Genomic DNA, 19,522 nt, shown 5'->3' on the forward strand with positions numbered 1-19,522 from the left:
GGTCATGAGACGATGATTGCCCACGTCATATGATACAGCACATGATGATGATGATATGAATTCACAGATTTGTTTGAAACAGTAAGAATTATCAAGGGAAACTATAGAAAAGAAAACAATAGTGAAGAAGTCCATTTGGTCCATGGATAAATGTTGTTTCCCAAAGGAGCAATCCCATTTTTTCTAATCGTCTTCCTTATTACTCTGGATGCTTGTAAACTATTCGTTCTCACATGTGCCCATCAATTCATTTTAATTATTTTTGCCATTAACCCACAATCCATGATGATTTGCAATAGCTAATGAATCTATCACTGTCTTTGGAATGTGCAAGGAAACTGGAGCATTGTGTGGAGCCAGAATAAGAGTGAAGACTTAAAAGCATTGATGCTTTGTTAGAAGTAAGAAAAGTCGGTCATAAAATAAGTTTAAATTGCCAAAAAAAGAGAGGAAGGACAGAAAGAACGAAGGCCTGCCTTTGGGGGAGACTAGGTGAGGTCTGGAGAATGTGTAAAAAAAGAGAGAAATGAATAACATTTAATGCTCATCACTAAACTGGGTACACTGTTACTATATGATACATGTTAATACAGAATGCTGCATATGGTATAAACATGGTGTTTGAACATGTTACATGGTTAAATAAGATTGTTATTTTTCTAGGAATAAGGCTTGCGTTGCTAGAATCAGAGATTACCCTCTCTTAGAGAGCTAAGTGTTTTGCTGAGCACTTAACTGCGCTTAGTTTCCCCATACATTTATGAACATGGTCTAAAATGGATTAACGAAACAGTTTGATGTTTAGCACATGGATTCATATGTTATAATGGGAACTGCATGGTTCCCCTCAGGACTTCTGCACTGTTCTATTGTTGCAATGCGGATTGCTGAAAATCAAGTTAGTACTTAAACAACACTCATCAGAACAGTCTCTGTACAGCTGCAGGTAAAGCATCCACCGATGGGAAAGAACACATTGAAGAAGAAGGACACAGCATTTTCCTTTGTAGCTTGACACCTGACTGTGCTAATCTGATCTGATTGATTTCACTGCTGGTAGAGGCCCACCACCAAGGGACCTGTGATTGTTGCATGCAAATCACAACAGATTTTTTAAAAAAAAGGATGTGGTCAATGAGGTGAAGATGAGTGTGAGGTGACTTGATAGAGGTGTTCAAGATGATAAGAGGCAAGGGTAGGTGGGACAGCTAGAGACATTTTCCCTGGGCAGAAAAGGTGAATAAAAAGGGGGCAGAATTTCAGGGTGATTGGAGGAAAGTATGGGGGTATATCAGAGGTATGTATTTTTACACAGAAAGTTGTGGGTGTGTGGAGCACCCTGCCAGGGGTGGTGGTAGAGGCAGGTACAATAGGGGCATTTAAGAAACTCTTAGATGATAGAAAGAAGGTATATTTCTTAGATGAAACTCTAATATGGTTGATAGAAAAATGGAGTATTATGTAGAAAGGAATTGTTAAATTGATCTTAATGTAGGTTAAGAGGTTGGCACAACACCACAGGCTGAAAGGCCTATACTGTACTCTAGTGCTCTTATGTTCTATGAAGATGATCCTGTGATTAGTTCAAGTTCAATTGTCATTCAAGCATATATATGTGAACAGCTAAACATAACAGTTTTCCTCCAGGGCCAGGATGCAAAGCACAGTACATATAGTCATACATAGCACGTATAGTTATGATAGCACATAGAGTCAGAAAATAATATTAGCGCAACTCCCTGAGTGGCATGGCCTGAAGATTGATGGTGCATTGGATGTTGTCCACGAGCCACGTTTCTGCAAGACTAAGTATGCAGCAGTTCCTCATCTCATGAAATGTATTCATTTCCACTGTTGTTAATCAAAGGGCACCTAGGATAGAAGATATCAAGATGTCAATATAACTATGTGGACCCTATAATCATCATCTTATTCCAGAACCCTGCATGTCGTACTCCTGGATTTTTTTTTTTGCGAATATACACCAAAGGCTCTAGGTTTACCCCAAAAGTCCTAATTTACCAATCAGTGCAGTGCAAACTAAAGATGATTATTTGCAGAATTTTGCTTTTAAGCATGACTTGTACAAAAACAAACTCCAACTTTAATGTATTAGATATACCAAATATTCTTCATTTCATTTGAAATATATTATTAGAATTGCTAAATTAAAAAGCACTAATCCTACTTAAATATTCATTTTGTAGTTGTAAGTATTCTCTTCTCTATTTCAACTCTCCAAAAATCAGAAATGATTCAAGTGTTTGATTTCACCTCCTGGTTGATAAATAATTACCACACTTCCAGTCTCATGAACTTTAAGATGTTAACATGCACTTACACGCAAAGTGTTGCTTCAGGAAACTATTACTACAGTTATTAAAGTTATACAGAGTTAGAAGGAAATTTAGGAGAAACTTGTTCCTAATAACCAAAGTACCTTCCTGAGATCGTCCCATTTGTCTGAATTTGATTCATACCTCTCAAAACCTTTTCTATCCATGTACCTGTTAAAATGTCTTTTCAATGTCAAGTCTACCTCTTCTTCTGACAGCTTATTCCATATACCTACTACAATCTGTGTGAAAAGCCTATCCCTCCCTTCACCTCTAAATCTTTCCTCTCAGATTAACCATACCCTCTGATTTTAGACTGTCCCATCCTGGAAAAAAGACTGTCATCATCCAACATATCTATGCCCCTCATGATTTATAAGGTCACCCCTCAGCCTCTTTCACTCCAGGGGAAACAGCCCCAGCCTACCCAACATCTCCGCATAACTCAAGCCCTCCAGTAATATTATTGTGAATCTTTTCTATACCCTCTCCAGCTTAATCACTTCCTCCCTATAGCATGCTGGCCAGAACTATATACAATACTCACCAGTGTCCAATGCAGCTGCAACATGCTATCCCAATTCTTCTACTCAGTGCCCCATCCAGTGGAGGCAAGCATGTCTTCTTCACCAACTCATCTACATGTTGTACCACTCATAAGGAACTTGGTAGTACCTTTGAGTTTCCTTGTTTTGCAACATTACTGAGAACCCCGCCTTTCATTGTGTGTGTGTCCTGCCATGCTTTAACTTACAAAATGCACCAGCTTGTATATTCATGAGTTAAGTTCCACCTACCCTTTCTTCCTCAGTAGATCTTCTTGTAACCTCAGTCAACCTTCTTCAATGTCCACTATGAGACCAATTTTGATGTCATCAGCAAACTTACTAATTACATCACCGACATTTTCAGCCATATCATTCACAGCAAACAACAGGCTATCCAGCACCAATCCCTGTGGCATGCCAATGGCTGTAGGCCCCCAACCTGAGAAACAATCCTCCACTGCCATACTCTGTCACTTTCCTCCAAGCCTATTTTGTATTCAACTGACAAGTTCATCCAGGACCAGCCTAGCATATGAAACCTTTTCAAAAGCCTTGATAAAGTTCATGTAGAGAAGGTCTACTACCGTCCCTTGTTAATCCTCTTGTTCACCTCTTCAAACACCCAGTTAAATTCATGGGACAGGAATTGGCATACACAGCACCTTATTGATCTGTTTAATGAGTTGTTGCTTTTCTAACAAGTAGATCCTGTCAGGAGTCCTTTCTGTCACTTTACAACCACTGACGTTGGGCTCACCAGCCTGTAGTTCCTAGGCTTGTTTTTTTCTGTCCTTTTAAAATGAAGTCTTAACATTAAACATAACATTAAACAGTCGCTAGTCATCTATTATGTCACCCATGCTAAGGAAGATACAAAACTTCCTGCCAGGGCCACAAAAATGTCTTCCTTTGCTTTGCACATTAACCCAAAGTATAGTTGGTAAGGCCCCAGGAACTTATCCACCTTTATGCATCTCATAACCATCTCCATGGCTACCAGAGCATGTCAAAGGCTAGGAATTCTGTGGCATGTAACTACCGCCCAACTCCCCAAAGTCTGTGCATCATCTACAAGGCTCAGGTCAGGAATGTAATGGAATACTTGCCACTCACCTGGATGAGTGCAGCTCCATCAACACTCAAGAAGTTTGACACCATCCAGTACAAGGCTCTACTTTATTGGTGCTCCTTCCACAAGCATCCAATCCCTCCACCATCGAAAAATATTTGCAGCAGTGTGTACTATCTAAAAGATGCACTGCAACAACACACCAAAGTTCCTAAGGCAGCACCTTCCAGTCCTATGACCACTACCATTTAGAAGGATGAGAACAGCAGATACTGGGAACGCCACCACTTGGAAATCCCCCTGACTCGGAAACATATTGCATTCCTTCATTGTCGCTGGGTCAAAATCGCAGCATTCTCTCCCTAGCAGTACTGTGGGTGTACCTACACCTCACGGACTGCAGTGGTTCAAGAAGGCAGCTCATCACCACCTTCACAAGGGCAACTAGGGATGGGCAATAAATGCTGGCTTAGCTGGCAACGCCCACGTCCCGTAAATGAATAAATAGAAAAAGAAGAACCAGCAACTTGTGGAATGTTGACTGCTGCAGGGCATCATTATTCTCTTCCCTGAACTCCCTACCTTCCATGACCTTCCCCAAGGTAAGTACAGTCAAGGAGTATTCATTGAAGACCACACTCATTTCCCATGGTCCCACATACAGTCAGTTGCACTGATCACTAATGAAACCTATTCTCCCCCAGCTACCCTTTAGCTTTTAATATACTTAAAAGATCAAACAACTTCTAGAAGTGTAGTACTGAAGTATTTGCAGAATGATGCCTGAATTTCTTTTTTGTTTTGGTTCAGCAAATTAAAAATCCCTCTTTAACACAAAGCATTTGTGTTCAAAGAGTGATTAAATGTTGATTAAATTTTTGACTAGTAAAGAGAATTCTAGACTATTTGCTCATCATCAGAAGTTTGAAGCTTGTCATTGAAAAAGGTGGATTTATATTTGAGTAATTAAATTAATCTGGAATTCAAAGCCTGTCTGTCTTTGTCAAAACAAACGTAGATTGTCATAAAGCCACATCTTGATTTTCTAATTCATTCCGGGAAGTCAACCATCCTGACTAGCACTTATGTGACTCCAGCCTCATCCACCTGAGTAACTCAGAATTGTTTTGGCAGTTCAATGTTCGATGGTGGTTGGGAAATAAATGCCAGCACCCCAGTAAAACCTGCATGCTGTGAACATTTAAAGATATACAAAGATATTTTAAGACCATAAGACCGTAAGACATAGGAGCTGGCCGTTCGGCCCATTGGGTCTGCTCCAACATTCCATCATGGCTGATTTAGTCTCCCTTTCAATCCCATGAACCTGCCTTGTCCTTGTAATGCTTGATGCCCTTACTCATCAAAAACCTATCGACATCTGTTTTAAATATAAATGGCATAGCTTCCACAGCTAACCAAGGCAAACAATTCCATAGATTCCATAGATTCACCCCCCACCCCCCACACCCCTGTCCAGCTAAAGAAGTCCCATTTCTGTTCTAAATGGACATTGTTCTATTCTGAGGCTGTGCCCTTTGGTTCGAGACATCCACATTATGAAACATCCTCTCCACGTCCACTCTCTTTAGGCCTTTTAATATACAATAGGCTTCAATGGATTAATGGCACAAATGAACAGTTTGCAAAGTCAGTGAAATGCGTACATTGCATGTACGCTCTGTCTGTTTGGAGCCGTGATCTGAGAGACTGCTCTGCTGGGCATGCTGCCCTTGCATGGCTTAGAGCACAGTGGCCTGGAATTATTTGCAGTGATGGCGTGATTTAGTAGTCAGGCACCATTTAAGATCTGGAGGTTTGATGTCACTTAAAGCAGGATGAGGTCTGGTGATGAGCAGTAACAAGTGTTCTTTGTGCAGTAGCTGGGAACACACTGTGTGCAAGCTGAACAGAAGAAAAGCTGTTTGCAGGAGGATTGTGACTGAAAACTGGGGCACTGAATGTAGCTGAAGAAACAAGCATCGGTCACCTGTGCAGCATCAGTTTAACAAAATCCTTTAATCCCAGAAGATTTCCAAGCCCTGTCATTATTTATTAAACAAAGCATTCATAGGATAAGTTGGGACTAAATTTAGTAGAAATTATAGAAGGCACAGAACACTACAGCACAGAAACATGCCCTTCGGCCCATCAGGTTCATGCTGAACTATTAATCGGCCTAGTCCCATGGACCTGCGCCCGCCATACTCCTCCCATCCATGTACCTATCCAAATTTCTCCTCAATGTTGAAATCAAAATCACATCCACCATTTCTGCTGGCAGCACCTTCCACACTCTTACCATCCTCTGAGTGAAGAAACCCCTACTCATTTTCTTCTTAAACATTTCCCCCTTCACCCTTAGCCCATGACCTCTATTTCTAGTCTCATGCAGCCTCAGTGGAAAGAGCCTACTTGCATTTGCCATCTCTGTAAACCTCATAATTTTGTATATTGTCCAAAAGACTCAGGCACATATGTAGAGCCAGGGTGCCTATGACTTTTGCACAGGACTGTATTAATTTTATGTATTGCACTGTACTGCTGGCATATTAAAAAAAAACAAATTTCATGGCATCTGTGAACGATGATAAACCAGATTCTGAATGTTCCTCTATTGTGGACTGAGACCGGAAAGGCGGCAGGGAGAGGCAAGTCATGGTTGGGAAAAAGGGAAGGGAGAGGGAAGCATCTGAGAGACATCCTGTAATGATCCATAAGCAAATTGTTTGGAATCAAATGACCTTGCCTGGTGTCTCAGGGCTGGGTGTCTGCAGCCACCCCGTTCCCCAGGTCTGGCACTCCTCGTCTGAAATCTGTCCCACACTCCTGCTGCTCACTGTCAGCTCCCGCTCCACTGTGCAAAAGTGTTAGGCACCCTGGCTATATATATATATATGTGTGTGTGCTTAAGACTTTTGAACTGTATTGTACTTCCAATGTTCCCTCTAAGGAGTGCTACCAGCGCAGAAACAAATATAAACTGCGCATAAATGGTTGTCACCCTCTAACTCATTGGCATGTTAAGTATATTTCACAATCGTGCACAGTCATATTTCCTTTCCCAGTTTCTGATGCAGACGGTGTTGACAACATGGAGTTTGCGATGAGTTCTCTGCAGGTTTTAGAACTGGCATATTTATACTGTTTTTATTGAAGAAATTATTCATTGTGCACATCTTGTTGTCACTGGGTAAATCATTGCACAGCCCAAGGTTTTTGTGCACACTGGTCATTAGAAATTAGGCGGAACATTGTGTTTGTCTGTCAAATCTCCCCTCATCCTCATCTGTTCTAGGGAATAAAGTCCTTACCTGTTCAACCTTTCCCTAAAACTCAAGTGCTGAATTCCTGTCTGTGCCAATGTCATTGCTGCTCCAGTATAGCAGTTGATTATGCAGACTAGACTGCACAGTACAAGAGTGAACTGTCATTCAAAGACTTTTCTCTATTCTATCAATTAATGAGCCTGAAGATGTTCAATTCTATAACTAATAGATTATCTACAGAATGAAATGTCCTTTGTTGCATAGCTGTGAAAAATTATGCTGGCATTCACAAGTTGGCTCTGGTATTGTTTGCCCAGTACACTGCTTTGGTGGCAGAACATGCATTTCATTTCATTCTACTCGTTCCCAGAGAGAGCATTTTCTGTCTCCGTTTGCAATGTGTGGGAAGATGAATGGGGGCATGATTTTTTTCTATTTGGGAAACAGAGACAAATATGTTCTCAAAAGTGAAAACAAAAACACGAGTTAAGAAAGTTTTTTTTCAAACTGTTTGTCACTAATACTTTATCTAATGGATATACAAGAAACTGAAGATGCTGTGGGGAAAGAAACAAACTTCTGGAGGAACTCAGGTTGTTGGGGAAAGGGCTGGCAGACAATTTGGGTGAAGACTCCTGCGATAGGGCTGAGAATGAAAAGGAGAGATAGCCAATATAAAGAGGGGAGGGGAAGGGATGAGGTGGGAGCTTGTAGGTGATTGTTGGGCCAGGGAATGGTGAAGGATAAAGGGTAAAACAATGCCAAGTTGGAGAGGGGAGGAGAAGCAGATGATAGAGTTGGGAGACATGGAGGTATATGGTAGATTTGAATTCACACTCAGATTTAGACTGATTTTCATCTTATACAGTGCTGTCCAAAATCTTTAGGCGCACACACATACGTATATATAGCTAGGGTGCCTAAGACTTTTGCACAGTACAGTAGTAATGTTATGCATTGCACTGTCCTGCTTCCAAAAAAAAAAACAAATTTCATGACATATGTCTGTGATAATAAACCTGATTCTGATATGGGTCTCTAAAGTCTTAGACACCTTATCTATCCATCTATATATATATAGAGAGAGAGCTAGGGTGTCTAAGACTTTTGCACAGTACTGTATGACAGGTGCAATGATGTTCCTTACTCATATGAAGCAGACATACGTGGTTAGAATAAACGCAGCAATTAACGCAGCAGAATGATGCAAAGATCATAGCACAATGTGAATCTCAGCAAAAAGGGCCACTGAGGTGGCAATAACAGAATAACTAAAAATGGTGGAATTAAGAGTCTGAGAACATGGCAGCACCACCAGGAAGATAATGTGAAAGAGGTGATGAGTTCAGGTGTCTGATAGTAGTCGAGAAGAAGGTGTTATTTAGTCTTAAACACAAGAGATTCTGCAGGTGTGAAAACATCAAGTTCCTTGGGGTGCAGATCTCGGACAATCTCACCTGGTCCAGGAACACCACTGGGATTGTGAAACGGGCCCAGCAGAGATTGCACTTTCTGAGGAAGCTTAAACAAGCATCACTCTCCACTAATACCTTAACTACATTCTACAGAGGCGTGGTTGAGAGTGTGCTGACCTTTTGCATCACAACCTGGTACTCCAGTTGCAGTGCTGTCGACAAAAAAGCCTTGCAGAGGGTGGTTAGGGGAGCAGAGAAGGTTATTGGGGTCTTCCTACCTTCTGTCCAAGACCTCTTTCAGAGTCAATGCCTCCAGAAGACACGGTACATCATTAAAGACCCCTCACACCCTCTCCATGAACTGTTTGTTCTTCTGCCATCAGGCAAACGTTACAGGAGCATCAAAACTAAAACCACAAGGCTACTAAACAGCTTCCTCCCACAGGCAGTCAGACTGCTAAATAGCTGCTCTACCTGACTCTGCTTTGGACACTTTTAACTTGCACTGGACACTTATAACTTGATTTTAACTGACATGTGGCTGTTGTGTTTTACTATTTATTGTTATGTTTATTATTTAGTGTTGTGTTTGTTATGTTATGATTGCACTGCTCCTGGGAAACGCTGTCTAATTCTGCCCTGCAGAGCTGATGTACGGTTAGAATGACAATAAAGTTTTTTGAATCTTGAATCTTGAATCTTGAAATCTTATGCAATGCACACAAAATGCTGGAGGAACTCCAGAGGTCAGGCAGCATGGATGGAGGGGAACAGTAGAAGTTTCACAATAAGACCATTCTTTAGGATTGGAGAGGAAAGGGGAAGAAGCCAGAACAAGAAGGTGGGGGTGAGGAAAGTGCACAAGCAGGTAGGTGACAGAGTGAGGGGAAAAGTGGATGGGTGGCCGGGGGGTGGAGGGAGGGTTGAAGTAAGAAGCTGGAAAGGTGGAAGGAGATAGGCATAACAGGTAAAGGCATGAAGAAGAAGAAATCTAATATATCAGGACAGTGTACCATGGAAGAAAGAGAAGGAGTTAAGTCATCCAGGTTTTCAAGCTACTGCATTTGCTCCCAGAAGCTCAAAGCCAGAAGGTCGATGGAAACAGACAAGGAGATAAAGGTAAATGCGGGAGGGGAGTTGAAGGTGTAGACAGAGGCTGAAGGGTGATACGTGGTGCCACAAAGGCTACAAATCAGTGAGAAAGCTGATAGTGAGAATTATTAATGGAGGGGCAAAGGGCAGATGGGACCAGATGGGGGAGGGGTCTAGTAAGTGAACAGCGTGGCTAATAGGTGGATAGAATCAGGAGCTGGTTGGGGAGTGTTTGGTATGAAAATGATTGTTGAGGCATTGACGATTAGAGGGAGAGTATGGGAAAGAGAACAGAGGTAATGGGAGGTAATACTTTATTAAAATATTAATTTGCTTTGACTTCAGTACATTGAGTAACAAGAAATGTTCAATGCTATGGTAGGGTTAACAACCATTTTAAAGTTTTTCTTTACAGTCTTCACTTTTCCAATTTAGCTCCCAATGATAAATGAAAATCAACAAAGAAATAGCAGATGCTAGAAATCAAAAATTAAAATTGAAGATGAGGGGTACAAAATCAAAGTCAAATTTGAGATTATTGTCATATGTACAAGTGCAATGTACAGTTTGCATTGTCACAGTTACATAGCAGCATTCTTAAGGAAAACATACGTTAAGTATTATTTATAGTCAAATTTTACAAGTAAGAGCCTAATTGGAACAAAAATAAACAAAATTGATAGTCATGCAGAAAGGTGAAAGTGATCGTACTGAGTTACTGATTAGGGTTGTTCAAGGATTAAATGATTGAAGGGAATTACAACAAGAGAAAATCTCTAGATGCTGGAAATCAAAGTCATACACAGAAAATGCTGGAGCAGGCCAGGCAGCATCTTTGGATGAAGGGTTTGGCCTGAAACGTCGACTGTTTACTCCTTTCCACCGATGCTGACTGGCCTTCTGAGTTCCTCCACATTTTGTGTGATTGAAGGGAAGTAGCTGTTTTTGAATCTGCTGCTGTGGGACGTCAAGAGCCTGTACCTCCTCCCCAATGGTAGGTGCAGGAATGCAGTATAGCTTGGATGGTGCAGTCTTTTGATGATAGATTCAACCTTCTTGAGAGAGAGCTTCATGTTGATGCTATTGGTGATGGGAAGGGATGTGCCTATGGGTAGAGGTTGACGCAACTAGGTGGATTAATGGTATGGCATTGACTAGATGGGCTGATGGCCCTGTTTCTGTGCTGCAGTTGTTCTATGATTCTATGACTCTATGATGTACTGGGCCGAGTTGACTACTCATCTTACATTCCTGCACGTTCAAATTGCCATACCAGACAATGATGCAACCAGTCAGGATACCTTTAACATATATAGTATGACTGTAGAAGTTTATTAATATATTTACTGGCACACTGAATCTCTTGAACCTTCTTAGTAAGTGGAGATGGTGGCACTTTTTCCTAGTGCTTGCATCAATGTGCTGGCCTAGAATAGGTGATCCCATGTGTTAACACTTGGGATTTTAAAGCAGCTGACTCCCAGCAAGTCAGGCAGTATCTGTGGAATGAGAAGCTGAATTACTGTTTCAGGTCTGACACCTTTAAATCCATTTCTATTGATATAGATTATGAAGATGAATGATTTAGTTCATTATAACAACCAGCTAATATGGAAATTTAGAAATGAAATGTATATTTCAGACAGGATAGATTTTGTATAGGACTGTGCAAAAATCTTAGGCACATATATATAGCTAGGGTGCCTAAGACTTTTGCATAGTACTATATTTGTCAATGTGGAGCAAGAGTGAGTTTGTAAATCTGGTGGGAACAAAGATTTTTGGGAATGGTGAGGATGGAGTGCTGCATGTGGGATGTGGGACAGGTGGAAGAGAGGGTGTGCCAGGGTTGGGGGGTGGCAAGGGTGCAGACACACCCAGCCCTGAGAGACCAGCAGAGGTCCTTTGATTCCAAACAATTAGTTTATTGATCATTACCTAATGTCTCTCTGGTGCTTCCCACTCCCCCTCCCTTTCCCTTTTCCCAACCATGATTCCCCTCTCCCTGCCCCCTTCCACTTTCAGTCCACAATAGAGACCTATATCAGAATGAGGTTTATTGTCACTCTCATATGTCAAGAAAGTTGTTTCTTTGCTTTTTTTTGCAGCAGTACAGAGCAGTGCAATACATAAAATTACTACAGTACTATGCAAGAGTCTTAGGCACCCCGCACTTTACTGTAGATGGCAGAAATCTTGAGCAACACACACAAAATTCTAGAGAATCTCAGCAGGTTAGACAGCATCTATGGAGAGGAATACATGGTCGACATTTTAGGCTGATAACCTTTATCATTACTGGAAAGGAAGGGAGAAGAATCCAGAATAAAAAGGTGGAGAAAGGAGAGAAGTACAAGTTGGCAGATGATACCCTAACTTTTCAGGTTTAAAAAAAATAATACAGTGAAGTCAGTCTTACATCAACTCCTGCAGATTTATATATTCTTTTCTTCTCAGGGCGTATGTATTTTATAAATAAGAGTAAAGCAGATGAGGGTCTGTCACATTTTTTGTAAATATGGGATTTTTTCAATTCATTATAATTACATTGAAGAAAATGAAGAAATATCAAAAAAAAATCTAGTTTCTAGTGAACCAGTCCTGGAGGAAATAGGTGTGTGCCGTAATATGCCATGTTCTTTTGTGACACACTTTGTCACAGGTTTTAGAGTGGGATTTTCCACCGAGCCTGATTTACCCAAGAGGAGGTAGTGACAAGCTAATGCCAGAAGAATGATAAAAGGGCACCAGCCATATGGCCACTTAAGTTGGCAGTGAGAAAGCTGGAAAGTTGCCTGATTGAGAGAAATAGATGACAAGATGCTTCCAGCTGAAGTAAAATGGAAATAAAGCATTAAGATTAATTTATTGCTCAAAAGATGGCCTGCCTAATCATTCAATCTTTAAAAAAATAATTTCCAAGGTAAAGTAAGCATTTTGTTATTTTGCCACTTATCTCTTCATTCATATTAACCTATTGCAGAAGGGAGGTGAAACATGTATAAATATTTAAGTACAACCTATTCTTAGGCTTTTATTTAAATTTTGTACCATTGAGATATTATTAATTGGTAAAAGATGATTAATAAAAAACAACCCAACCATCTGAAGGACATGGCTATAGTTTTCCACAGTTGAAACTACCTTTTGGAAGGGTTGAATTGTTGAGAGTGTTAGTAAAACAGAAGAGGTTCTTAGAGTGCCTTTTGTATACACATACTCTTCAAATTAGCATCAGATAAGTAGATTGATCACATTAATTTGAACATGGGAAATAAAAGCAGATAATTCTGTAATTGGCAGGTAATGTCACACCTATCAATCCTGAAAATCAGAAAGATGCTGGAAATGTGAAATATGAACAGAAATGCTGGAAATTACCAGCAATAGCATTTGTGGAAAGAGAAACTGTGGTTAGTGCTTTATTTTGAACACTATTCACTCATTAGTAGCTGATGAGTGTCTTAGTCTTGAAAAGTTAACCCCGTTTCTCTTTCTCCAGATGCTTGCTGACCTGCTGAGTGTTTCCAGCACTCTCAGTTTTTATCACGGAGAGTGGAATCTTTTGGAGCCACTTAAATAAAGCAAGTGCTCTATAAAAGGGGTAAAGTATGGGTTGGGTGAGCAAATTAGTTGGTGGATGATGCAAGGCCAAAGAAAGAAGGTAATAAGGCAGGGGGAGTCAGAGGAGATATAAATGGAAACAGGAGAACAGAAAAACTCCTGTCTTCTAAAATACAGTTACAATCAAAATTGCCTGAACTTACTGTTGAAACTGGAAGGTTATAGAGTGCTGGGTTCAAAGTGGAGATGCTATTTCTCAGTGCTGATGGGACTTCATTGGTACCAAGGGCTAAGAACAAAGAGGTCAGAACTGTTAAATTAAAACTGTTAAATTTATTGTAGAGCCAACTGAAAACCAATTTATTTAACCTTGCCTTTAACTAATATAATTTTGCCCTTTATTTTTATGCTTCCACTTTATTCCATTGTAAAGCACATATAAAAAGTGCTGTGTAAGTAAGTTATTATTATAATACATTAGAGACTCTTAGGATATACACGTGCTTTGTGGGAAGGAAGGATTAGATTGGTCTTGGAGTAGGTTAAAAGGATGGAACAACATCATGGGCTAAAGGGCCTGTACTGTGCTGTAGTGTTCTATGTTCTAAAGTATCTTCATTATCATTAAGTGCCATATCATATGATGTGGGCAGTTATGGACTCCACGGCCATGATTGTTCTTGGCAAATTTTTCTACAGAAGTGATTTGCCATTGCCTTCTTCTGGATAGTGTCGTTGCAAGACAGGTGACCCCAGCCATTATCAATTACTCTTCAGAGGTTGTCTGACTGGCATCAGTGGCCGCAAACCAGGGCTTGTGATGTGCGCCAGCTGCTCATCTGACCATCCATCACCTACTCCTATGGCTTCACATGACCCTGATCGGGGGGGACTAAGCAAGGCTACACCTTACCCAAGGGTGACCAGCAGGCTACCGGAGGGAAGGAATGCCTTATGCCTCCTTTGGTAGAGACGTATTTCCACCCCATCAACCAATGTTTTAAAACATCAAATGATAAAAGGATCAAATCACGCCATGGTGTGTCAGTAATGATCAATGAAGAAAGCTAATGATAAATAGAAAGAAGTACAAGTAATTTATGGGCTCACGTAGAAGGAAGTGTGAGAGGTTCGGTGGTAAGGAATCAGAATCAGAACCCTTTATGCTATCACTGGTCGGGTTTGTACTGGGTGGGCACAGGGGTACATTCAGCCAGAGACTCATTCCACCGAGATGCAACACAGAGCGTCATAGGAAGTCATTCCTGCCTATGGCCATCAAACTTCACAACTCCTCCCTTGGAGGGTCAGACGCCCTGAGCCATAGGCTGGTCCTGGACTTATTTCCTGGCACAGTTTACAAATTACTATTTAACTATTTATGGTTTTATTACTATTTATTATCTAAGGTGCAACTGTAATGAAAACCAATTTCCCCCGGGATCAATAAAGTATGACTATGACTATGACTATGATTATGTTTGCAGCTTTAACATGGGCAGATGTATAAAAGAAAAGAATGCAACATCTGTGCATCCATGAGAAGGCAAGAAAAGGTGTCTTGGTGGCAGTAGATACACTGTTTCTCACCACAGCTCTTGCCTAGCCGGGTTTGTGAAAAAAAAAGTAAGGTGAGCATTTCAATTATTATTGCTGTTGGATCCTCCCTTTCTCCAAGACAACCACAACTTGTGTGCCTCAATGACCCAGAGAGCCCTGTTACCTGGAGTCAGGGCTTCATACTTTGGCTCTTGGTAGGGTCACCCATGCCAAACAGGTCAAAGGGTAGAGGTCAGACTAAGAGTGGTCCACCACTTCTCCAGGTGCGTGGGCTCAGTTCAGGGCTAACAACACTATCTGGTAAAACAAAATTGTTATGAAAACAGAAATGAAGAATCTTTCTACATCTGAGTGCGGTGGATTCCTGAGTCCAGCAGTAGAGAAAACCGAGAGGAAGCTACAGACATGATGAAGGAAGCCCTGAACACCACCAGAGCTGGAAACCTTCATCGTTGCCCTAAACATCAATGGCGTAACAGCTACTCGGCTCAGCACAGATCCTCCCATACATTCACTGGCTCCCTCCTTTACTAATACTGTATCTAAACAATAAAAATACTGACTTCAAATTTCTTTCATACTTCCTAAATTTGTGAAAATTATTACCTTCTTTTTGACTTTAACTGTCTAAATATCAGAATTCTCTATACCATATTTGGTGCATTGGTCAACAACTCTGAGGGAGGATATAAATGTTCAGTGTGTATCCATGTTGCAGACTCATTCACTAGTCAATTGCTTAACTGGTATTTCAGCAGAATCATAGTAATAATCCAAAGGGACACGATTGTGCCTTTGCAAACACAATTATAACATCACTCTACTCTCAGATCAGAACAGTCCTGGCACAAACCTTGTGAGTCTATTACAATTTTTGCAACAGAATGATGCACTCTGTCAGAAGAATGGATAACAAAGTGACCCACTACACTGTCAAGCTGAGCCGAAAGAGAGAAAGACAATGATGTAGCAGAGGTCATATTTACGCTAGAAATATAACATGGGTGTGAATTGGTGTGACACTAATGATTAAGGTGAAATTTGCCAAGTTGGCAACGCCTCTAGTTTGGCAACCAGGTTATTACTAATTGCAGTTTAACGTCACTTGGCGGTGCAAGCCTCAGAAAGCTGTACTCTAAGGTAAATGCAGCCTGAGTCTTGTTCTCTTTTGTGCTGTAGTGAGATGAACTCTGCACTTACACTGGGCTTGGTTAATCGCCGTACAAACCAGTCACTTTGCACCAGCATTATACTGCAAGGGTTACTGCACATGGACTGGATGAGGATTCAAAGAGCAGAGGAAGCCTTTCGCGATGCCTGTAGCAGGCTGTTCATGTGATATAAAGGACAAACATTATGCAGAGAACCCCAGTTAGCTTCCTAACGTGACTTGTGGTGGTTAGTTGCAGATTTGCATCAGGAGTCTCTGAAGTTGTTATTACTTACAGTAGAACATATTTGCCATTTGTATTAGTGAAAATGATTATGAACATTTTGATGGTGTTGAATAGTTTTTGAATTAATGAAACTGCTGGTAAAAAAGGCAATTAAAAATTAGAAATGAACATAAGTAGCCTCTGGGTTTTAGACAATGTTTTTATTTATTGGTGTATGACTTAATTATATCCAGTAAAAATTGACTTACTTACCTTGGTAACCAAGGGAATGACAGAGTATTAGGAGTAGTGCTATTACTTAAGTTGTGTATGATGCTCTGCTAAGGGGTTATTCCCAAAATGGAGAACGCCTGTGTATGACTTTGTTTTACAGAGGGAGGCTGATGCATGAGAAGCCAATACATAGAACTTGACAGATCAGGATCAGGGTCCGGTGGCATGAAATACAATGTGAATAGCGACCCTTCACTGCTGCAGCCTTCCTACACGTTCATTGCGATTGTGATGTGCCATCCTCCTCCGCCAGTTCAAATATTGAGATCTGGGTTGGATCGCTCTTTGTCCCCCTTGACCTTACCACCATGCCTGACCCAATCAGGAATAAGCTCCAGGTGGCATCGGCCTTGGGATCTCAAGAACTCACAAGCCACGCCGCAATGATGAGGTGATGATCCTCGAAGCTGACAGAGTGAAGAATGGTTATACTCTACCAAGCTACAGAAGTATAAGGCTGAGTTCCACAAGGTGACAAGTCTTAATACAAAATGAGAAAATACTTGAAATTACAATATTTCATAATGACAGATTGTGACAAAGCAGTGGTCCTTGAATATTGTTTTAGTTATTGCAAAAAATAGTCCTCTCTTGGCCAGTGGAGCAGTGGGTGCCAGAGCTGGTAGTACTGGGGTTTCACAGCTCCAGTGGCCTGGGGCCTGGATTCCAGCTGGTGTAATGTACTGCCGTTGTGGAGTTTACATATTCTTGTTATCAGGTGAGTTTCTCTCAGGTATTCTGATTTCTGCCCACACACATGAAAAAAATATGCCGGGAGGTTCTGAGCTTGTTCCTGCTGCAGGTAGTTGGCAGGTAAGTGAAAGGGGAATTGATGAGTAGGTGAGAGAGAGTAGGTTGCAGAGAGACAGGTGACAAATCGGCACTGAGCCAATTTGGTGAGATTGAGAATAGCTAATGGCTGGGCAGCCCAAGCGTATCATGGTGCTGGTGTCCCAGCCCTAACGGGAGGGGCAGTTTAAACGTTGGCAACTTAAACACTGGCACGGAGAGTCTGGAAGCCCAAGTGTCGGGAATGGAGGCAAAGGTCAGGCCGAGTTCACTCGATCTCCTGAGAATGTTCACTTCTTCCTCTGCGGTACTGAGGCCATGAACTGATCCGGCTGCTGCGTGGGTTTTCGCCCCGCTGGTGTGATGGGCTGGGACCGAAGCTTGGGCCTGCTCTCGCTGCTCTGGGAGCGGAATTAGGACTCATTCTGGTTTGGAATGCTGTTGGCTTGCTTCTATTATTTGCTTGACTTGTGGTTCTTTTTTCTCTCTCTCTTTCTCTGTGCAGTGATTTTTAGTCTTTCTTTTTAAATTGGGTTATTTGGGTTTCATGCTTTGTGACTGCCTGTAAACAGACCAATTTAAGATAGGACAAGATTATTGTTCTAAAGTTGCTCAGTCAGGAATATATACTTTAAAATACAAAATGTAAGCATTGTGATATGAAAAAGAATACAAAATGTGCATTAAAAAGTAATAGTGCAAAACACAGATGTAGAATGAAACCATATACTTATATACTTAAGGAGGAGGAGTTGTAGAGTCTTATAATGACAGAGAGAAAGATTCTCCTGTGGCATTTAGTGGTGCACCTTGGTGGAATAAATCTGTTACTAAAAGTGCTCCTCTCTTTGTCCAGTATGTCTTGGAGAGGGAGAGAGGGATGTCCATAATGCTCCATAGCATCTGCAGCATCCTCTTCTTAGACACAACTACCAGGGAATCCATTTCCTCTTCCAGAACAGAACCAGCCTTTCTGATGAACTTATCGATCTCCTTCGCATCAGCTGCTCTCACCCTAGTGCCCCTGTAGAGAACGACGTAGAATAGAATGCTGGCCACTACTGAGTCGTAGAACATTGAATGACTGGAGCCTCCTCAAGAAGTACAGTCAGCTCTGTCCCTTCTTGTACAGAACCCCTGTATTTTTAGTCCAGTTGAGTTTATTGTTCAAGTGAGTTCCCAGGTATTTGTAGTCCAGGACGACATCCACATCCGTTCCCTTGATGGAGATGGGAATGCAGGGTGTTTCCACCTTCTCGAAGTCCACCGCCAACTCCTTTGTCTGAGTAATGTTGAGCTGCAGACAATTAAGCCCACACCACTCAACAACGTTATCCCCCACTCTTCTGTACTCAGCCTCTTGACTATATTTCAAGGAGTATAATTAATACTGTCTTTGGTAATAAATTTGCTTTGAATCTTTGAATTGGAACTGATGAGATTTTTAGATTATGAGAACTCTCAGTCCTCTTTTATTGTCATTTAGAAATGCATACATGCATTAAGAAATGACAGAATGTTTCTCCAGAGTGATATCCCAGAAAACAGGACAAACCAAAGACTAACACAGACAGAACCACATAATTATAACGTATAGTTACAGCAGTGCAAAGCAATATTGTAATTTCATCACCTGATAAATATCTGATGAGGCAAATGCCCTTCTTTACACATGGGAATATTGTAAAGTGTTATGTTGCATCAGAGATACTCAGTGCTATGTTTGATATGTCACAGCTTATGTGTATAGTATTTTCACTTGCCAGAATGTAACTTCGGATGTCCTGGGTCATGAAATACACAGTAGGCCAAAGGTACAAAGGCAAGCTTTGTTTTTGATTCAGCCTTCTACCACTTTAGTGAACCCCTCTATACAGATCAAAGACAGGAGATACTATATTTCAGTATGGATAGAAGGTGAAAAAAAAGCACAGTCCAACAGGCTGTTTGAGTAATAGAGTCAAGCTGCTTTCAGTTCCGAGCCAGTTATCTCAAGCTGCAGCTGCTTGGAGCATGGGCAGCGATTTGTAAAAGAACTTTATTTCTGGCAATCCATTCTTTTTTGGGCAAATTTCTTCAGGCAGTGGACTACAAATTAAAGGAATTCCACTATTAAACAAATAGTGTACTAGTGGAATTCCATCAATATCCATTGTACCTAGATGGAATTCCAAAAAAAAAAGCATAAAAAGGTCGTACGAATTGATTAA

General features: G+C 41.1%; 1 long non-coding RNA gene across 1 annotated transcript; it reads left to right on the forward strand.

The window, feature by feature from the left end:
- The first annotated feature begins 11,004 nt into the window (after window positions 1-11,004).
- On the forward strand, window positions 11,005-15,427 carry LOC134344740 (uncharacterized). Its single transcript, XR_010017508.1, has 3 exons — window positions 11,005-11,260; window positions 14,781-14,924; window positions 15,180-15,427. It is a non-coding gene; the product is annotated as an uncharacterized LOC134344740 (long non-coding RNA).
- Window positions 15,428-19,522: the final 4,095 nt, after the last annotated feature.

Source organism: Mobula hypostoma, chromosome 4, assembly GCF_963921235.1.
Source record: "Mobula hypostoma chromosome 4, sMobHyp1.1, whole genome shotgun sequence".
Taxonomy (NCBI): Eukaryota; Metazoa; Chordata; class Chondrichthyes; order Myliobatiformes; family Myliobatidae; genus Mobula; species Mobula hypostoma.